This window comes from Hippopotamus amphibius, chromosome 17, assembly GCF_030028045.1.
Source record: "Hippopotamus amphibius kiboko isolate mHipAmp2 chromosome 17, mHipAmp2.hap2, whole genome shotgun sequence".
Lineage (NCBI taxonomy): Eukaryota > Metazoa > Chordata > Mammalia > Artiodactyla > Hippopotamidae > Hippopotamus > Hippopotamus amphibius.
Genome location: NC_080202.1, coordinates 3,408,942 through 3,416,807, shown reverse-complemented (window position 1 = coordinate 3,416,807; position 7,866 = coordinate 3,408,942).

Sequence of the window (7,866 nt, the reverse complement as noted above, 5' to 3'; positions counted from 1 at the left end):
TAGAATCAACCCCTATTGGCCAGTACTTCTAGACATGGGGACCCATCATCGTTTGTGGGTTCCACACTGGAGTGGCGTTTGTCACCCGTTGTTTCCCCTGCGAGTTTGCTACCGCGTCACTCAAGATTCTGGTGTCTGACACCCACTCTCATGGTAGCATCCTGACAGGTCTCTCTTCCTGTCTCTTGCTCTGCCATCCATCCTTCAGTAGAATCATTTTATGTATTTATTTATTTACTTACTTACTTATTGGAATGTAGTTGCTTTATAATATTGTGATAATTCCTGCTGTACAATGAAGTGAATCTGCTATATGTATACACATATCCCCTCCCTCTTGGGCCTCCCTCCCACCCCTTCCCATCCCACCCACCTAGGCCCTCACAGGGCACCGAGCTGAGCTCCCTGTGCTATACCACAGGTTCCTACTGGCTGTCTATTTTACAGACGGTAGTGTATCTATGTGGAACGTAACCTTCTTCTTGAGTGAAGGACCGGAGGGCATGGTTCTCTTGTTTGAAAGCCCCCGGGCTTGCATTCAGGGTCTCCTTCTTTGGGGATGGGAACGGATAGTGGTGGTGAGCCTGGGAAATGGAGTGACACTGCAGTCTGTTCAGCTTGCTTTGCTGCGCTCAACGGACTCCGCTCAGCTTTGCTGGAGTTGCCCTGTTTCATCCCAGTCCTCAGGCTCTGGGCCCCCAAGTGTTTCAGGAGATGCCAGAGCTCCACCAGCAACACCTACGGAAGGTCACCGTCTTGACCTCGTGATTATTGTGTAAGCTCATTAAGGGCAAAGATCAAATCTTTTGTCAAGCTACACTTACTTCTCAGCTGCATTTAATGTAAAACTGGGCAGCAGAGGCCTCTGAGGAAATCCTTCTGAGAGAGCCGGTGTGAGAAAGATAAATAAACAGCAGAGGCCCCCGAGCTGAAGCGGCAGGGCCGGGCAGCTCTCGGAGGCTCAGATGCCGTGGTGAGCTTGGCTGCACAATTGCCTGGCCAGTGATGGATGGATGCAGTTTGCACCTGGGCTTCTAAGCAGAAGGGCCCCTGCTCACCTTGCGGAATGAGGACCGAAGTCTCCCCCCAGTGCTCCGTGCACCCAAGGCTTTCCCAGGACAAGGCAGCACCGTGTTCTACTTACTGAATGGAAGACTGTCTCTGCCCCTGGGGACTGGCTTTGGACCGAGTGGGGTGTGTCCAGGGGAGAGGCTGAATGTCCAGACTGCACGTTCCTGGTCACACGCCATCCGATCACCGGCCTGGACCGGGCTGCACCAGGCGCCCTCCTCCCTCTCCATCACTCTGGGTTTTCATGTGCTTTGGGACTGTTTTCAAGTCTCCCCGCCCCCAGCCTCTGCTCAGCAGAGCTATAAAAGCAGAGACCCTTTCATCTCTTCGCCAGCAACAACCTCCCCACTCCCTTGATCGTTTGGCGAACTTGCCTCTGAACTCGGTCCAAACTGTCTGTCTCCTCGGGATTCCACGTCTCCTCAACCGAGATCGGCCTCCCAGGTGTGGTGGATGATTAGCACAGAGGAAGGAGTTATGTACACTGTGATTAGCGCATTAATAACAGCAATGTTAATAAGAACAAGAGCCTGGCGATGACAGAGCACCTGGGCTACGGTGAGCACGAGGAAGATGCTCTTTCAGCCCCGGGAGGCCATCTTTCATTCTTTTTATTGTAACACTTCTGGTTCTTTCTCTCATTCCAACAATAATACGTGTTCATTGTGCAAAGCGTGAAAAAATCCAGAAAGTTAGAAATAATTCAAGATACGTGACCCATACTCCTGCCACGCAGAGGTAACCGCTGTTAATATGTTGGTGTTTTTTTGGTCCAGATTTAGTTGATATACGTGGTCTCGGATTCACATGTGTAAATACATTGGTGGAGGTGGGTTCCGTGCTGTACTTAAGATTGTGTGGCACCAAAGGGGAAACGTGGGGGGAAGTGATAAACTGGGAGATTGGGATGAACACACATATACTACTATATATAAAATAGACAACCAACAAGGACCTACTTTATAGCACAGGGAACTATACTCAATACTCTGTAATAACTTATATGGGAAAAGAATCGGAAAAAGAATGAATATATGTATATATATATCTGAATCACTTTGCTGTACACCTGAAACTAACACAACATTGTAAATCAACCATACTCCAATATAAAATTAATCGAACAGCTAAAAATATTTTTTTAAATAAATACAATTGTGTGTGCTCTTTTTCCCTTGATATGATATTACACAGACATTTCTAGGTCATGAGTTAGTCTTCCCCAGCACATTTTTAATGGTTCTACAGAAATACAAATTTGATGATGTGTTTGACCATTTCCTTATGGTTAAGTCTACGGGTGGTTTCTGAGCTGTGTCGTTATAAAAATACTATAGGAAAGGAGCAGGGGAGAGAGCACATAAAGTGACCTGTAGAAACAGCCTGCCATCCGGAGAACTGCTGATGGGAAACTCACTTCCCACATTCTGCATTCTACTCACTAGGAAAAGGGGGTAGTTCGGCATTGAACCAGTCAGATGGGGCAAGGGCAACAGCTCTTTGGACCAATCTTCCACATCTTTATACCTCCATCCCTTAGCCAGAGAACTAGAGATGTCCTAGAGATGGGATGAGAGAAGGGACACGACCAGAAGAGGTAGAAGTCTTGTCCACGCAGCCCCTGGAAGGCAGGACAGAGACTCACTCACATCTCAAAGTTCAAGTGGAAGTTACTCTCCCAGGGTATATGACCCATGCCCCTCTCTCTGGGTGATAAACCAACATGGTGAGCAAAATTACCTTCATGAGTGCAAGATGTTCTTTGGAGGAAGAGGATGTAGCAGGTCAAAACTCTTGCAATATAAAAAAAAAAATTACCTGCTTCCGTTTTACTTTTATTTTTTTAGCTGGATTAGAAAAACCCAATCCCTCCTAAGGAGTTGGGATGGAGATTAACTTGAAAGGGGCGTGAGGGATCGTTGGAGGGGTGAAAATGCCCTGCAACTGATTACAGTCATGGTTGCACCTCAGTAGCATTCCTAAAAAATCCTTGCATTGTACGCTTGAAATGGGTGAATTTTGTGATAGGTAAAATACACTCCCAATAAAGCTATTTAAAAAATAAAATTTAAACCCCTACCTAAAAAAAAAATAGTGTGAAACCAAGAAAACAGACTTTTTAAGTGGTTGAACAGGAGTAGGCTGGGAAACCAGGGAGACCCTGTGGGAAGCGAGAAGGTGGGATGCACGGTGGACGTGGCTGGTTGTGGTCCCACGTGGTACCAGAGGCAGGAGGCTGCAACAGAGCCAGATGAATGTAGCAGAGAGGCCCTCAGCCATGCTTTCATCTGCTCTGTCGTTCCTGGAAGCCTCTTCCAATTCTGTCCAGCGAGTTACTGTATCTTCAGGTACGAAGAATGGCTGTGTGGAATGAGAACAGGCTTTGACCTTTGCTGACTGTGTGACTTTGGGTAAATCATTTCACCTTCCTGGGACTTGGATGCCACGTGCGGGGAATGAAGGATAATGTCCGGCACTCAAAGGCCTGTTGAGTTGCAACATTTCTCTAATGCCATGATTCATGCTTTATAAATGGTTATAAACAAATCCTAGAGCCAATTTTCCAGTTTCTCCTGTGCTGAAGGACAAACATAAATCATATTTACCTGGTGAGAACTCTAGCTAACTCACAGGTATATTGCGAGAGTAAATGAAACAATAGACCTGAAAGCAATGTGATGAAGAAAAAAAACACCTAAAAGTGTACGGGGATGTAAAATATTAGCGCAAGCATCATCCTGCCTTCCTCTTGGAATCAACCTTCTGTACTAGTCCAACAGCATTGGCGAAACGGACTGTCATTTGCTGGACTTGGGCTGAGTTTCTAATCTGTCAGTTTGACCTAATCTTTAAAAGGAAAGTTCTGTCCAAATACAGTGGCATTTACAATATCCTCGTTGCAAAATAGGAGGAAACAACAGCAAATAGAGGCATCTTAGTAGAGTACCTAAGAAAAGGCACGGGATTCTGGAACGCAAGTGGGTCATGAAGACGAGTGCTCTTGCCATGGTCAGTTTCTGCTCTTCTGTGAGCCTTCAAAGCAGGTGGCAACAGAACAGACCCCTGACATCTCAAGTGTTGTTCTTCCTGAGGCCCTCCTAGGGCGGACAAGGGCCAGTCGGGCACATGGTTCTCGGAGTCGGTTCTCACGCTGACAACACGGCCGTCACATCCCCTGGGAGGGAGCACTGATGGGCATCAGTAAAGACTGGGTCTGGGTCTCACAGTCCAACATGAGATGCAAAGAGACGTCCATTGGAACTCTGCAGATTCAGGTAAATGTAATAGATGTTAACACCACTCTGAAATATCAGTCGGACCCTCCAATGTATGCCCTTGACAATCGGTCAATTGCCTAATCTTTGCTTTGTGCTACCTGGACAGAGCCCGAGAAGTCCTCATTTATTTATTTTTTTCCTTGGTGAGCACTGGCTCTTATTTGCACTATAAAGCTCAACATCTCACTGTAATAGCCTCTCTGGCAGGTTCCCCTCAGCTCTTCCTTGGAGGAGAGCTGGCTGGGCAGCCCAGAACACACATGAAAGGTTAAACTTGCAATACGGAACTTTAGTTCCAGGTGGGGTGGGTTACTTTGGAGGACAAGTGAGTCTGAAAGGTGAAAATAATATCGATACGTCCTCTCTCCCCACTCCTCTGCCGCTTCCCCTAGGGGTTTGTGAGTGGCGATGTTTTCCAGATTCAAAAGGATTCCATGCTAGAGTCAGCTGCTGCAACACACTGCTTCACTGTGACTCGTTCCTTTAGTCACACTCTTACCCACGCCTGCCTGCCTTCCTTCCTTCCTTCCTTCCTTCCTTCCTTCCTTCCTTCCTTCCTTCCTTTATTCCTTCCTTCCTTCCTTTTCTTCTTTCCTCCGTTTCCCTCCATATTTTCTGACACTCAGTGTCACAAAGACTTGTTTGCTGCCCCCTCCACGTCCAGATCTATATTTGGTTCCAGTGATGCAAAGATGAATGAGATACAGGCTCTTCCAAGATACCCACTATGGGGAGACAGAAATAAAAACCGAGAATTGCAGCCTCGTGGGATAAGGGGTATCACGGAGGCTTGTAGTGAGTAGATCGAACCCTGGAGTGATTAGTCCTGCTCTGAGACCCTCGTAGGTGTCCATATCGGGGAGACTTTACTTTTCTTGACCATCGAGTGATGTGAGAACTTTAGCATGGTTACACACACAGCTTATCCTTCTCACAGATAAAAGCGTTTCACTTTACTTCTTTTCTTTTTAAAATTTATTTATTTTACAGTAGGTCCATGTTGGTTATCTATTTTAAATATAGCAGTGTGTACATGTCAATCTCAAACTCTCAGTCTATCCCCCCCTGCTACCCTTCCCCCCGGTCAGCATAAGTTCATTCTCTAAGCCTGTGAGTTTGTGTTTTGTAAGTTCATCTGTATCTTTTCTTTACATTCACATATAAGTGATATCATATATTTGTCTTCCTCTAACTTGCTTCACTTAGTATGATCATCTCCAGGTCCATCCATGTTGCTGCAACTGGCATGATTTCATTCTTTTTATGGCTGAATAGTATTCCATGGTATGTATGTACCACATCTTCTTTATCCATTTGTCTGAAAATGGACATTTAGGTTGCTGCCCATGTCTTGGCTGTTGTAAATAGTGCTGCTATGAGCATTGGGGGTGCATGTACCCTTTTGAACCAAAAGCATTTGACTTAAGCAGGAGAGTGCACTTTTGATGAATTTTAACCACCCACCCACCCACACACACACACACACACACACACAGAGCTTATAAAGGGAGTCGATTTTCCAGGGTGCCTCTCAAGGTGCTCTACGTCTCTCCCTCAGAAGTTCGGAAGTCTGTCCAGGTAATTTTGACCACCTGTTATGAAGGGCTGAGGGCCAGTGGGTTCTGCAGGTAGAATCTGTGTTCTTAAGAGACTGGGACCAAAAGTGCATCTTGCCAGCCACACTGCAGTTTCATCCCACACTCAACCTGGCTTTCCACTCTGAAGGCAGTGATCTCACAATTCTGGTAGAAAAGATCCAAGTTCCATTTCTTTGTGACTTTCACGTGTGTCAACTGTTTAGGAGATGTCTCCTGAAAAGCTCAGCAAAGGGATCCAGCTATGAGAACTTTTTTTCATCAAGAAACCGCTGGCGTTGTCCTTCCTTCTTTGGCTCAATTCCATGTATCCCATTCAGTCCTTTAATAAACATTCTTTGGGTAGATGATACGTGCTGGTGATGGGCTAAGGCACACAAGAGCACCTCGCAGCTGATGCAGAAAGAGGGATGCGGCTCCCTTCCCTCATCTAGGGTTTTGTTTCCTCCATCCCATCCCCTTTCTCCCTGCCTTTCCTACTCCCATCATTTTCATCAGCCCTCCAGGCATACTAGGGGCTCCCCAAAGGCTCCTTCATCGATTGAGTCTCTGCTCCAATCGGATCAATCACTAATCACTCTGCCTTCAGGAGGTTCCCTGCAGGGGCCCTAAATAATGCAGGGACTTAGGTTGCTCTAAAAGCAGCTTAGGAGACTGAAATCGGGCACCCAACTGTGCAGCCGCAGCAGGTCCTGAAGATTCACAAAATATTTATGCTTTCAAGCCTGATTCTTCCCTCTCCCCAAGCGAGGTGAAGAAGACTGCAGTCCAGGGCCAGAGAGGAGCAGAGGAAAGTGGAAATATTCCTTCTCCTCTGACAATCAGGGATGAGCTGGTCCCTGACAGAGGGCGATACTCGACTCACTCCTTTATTCTTTTCCTGAATCACTGAACGCTAGAACTGGAGGCAGCCTCAGGGGTCTCCCAGACGAGGCCCCTGAAGAAAGCTGGCGGGAGGGGACAAGGTGAGCTAGGTCTCGGGAACGTGTCAGGTGTGTGCTCAGTAAGGCGAGGAGTCCTGAACTCCAAGGGCAGACGTCGAGTTCCTGTCCGTGGCTTTGTGGGAGCATATAAGCAGCGGGGCCTCACTCTCGTCTGCATCAGGAAGGCTGCTGGGCTCACGGGGGCCACGTGGAAATGTTGCTCCTGGGGCTGGACTGGGATCTTTGGAAGGTTTAAGCACTAACATTCCTATGCAGCCATCCCTTCCCTGCCCTTCCACAGCACGGACCCACTCCAGATGCAAACTGTTCTAAAGTGTAAAACAGTTGCAAGAAACGCCAACAGTGTTGTAATTTTTTTGATGAATATTTGGAGCATGTTTCGAAATATGAAATTACTTCCACTATTCTTACTGTCGTTGCTGTTGTTATTTCTAATCCCTCTCTTTGCTGGCGCCCTAGGCACACACGCGGACTGCTCCGTGGATGCACTGGAATTGAGTCATCGTCCCTCCCCCGGGGGCAGGGGGGCCCAAGCCGTCCATAAACCAAGTACCCAAGGCCCAGGGAAGGCGGGTTCCTCTGGGTGACCAGAGGTGATGGGCTCTGAGGGGTGGACTCATTGGAACCAGAAAGCACACAAGATTCAGAAAGACACCGGAACGCAAATCTAGGAATGTACAGTGACAGACCGTCCTCACGACGACTGGAAAACTCAAAGTCTGTGTGGTCAGCACATTCTCTCCCTGCAGGAAAATCCGAATACAATTGGACCAAGTTATAATCAGAAGGCTGCTTGCCCAAAGCAGGGAAGTTGATGAATCAGATGGTTAAAGGCATCTGACTTCCCCAAGCTGCCCAGGCAGGGCCAGGATACCCCTGCAGGTCTCTCCTTTTTGCTACATTGTTTTTTGTTTTTGTTTTTTCTCCTTTTCTTTTTATTTTTTTAAGAACTTTTACTGAGATAAAATAAACTGCATA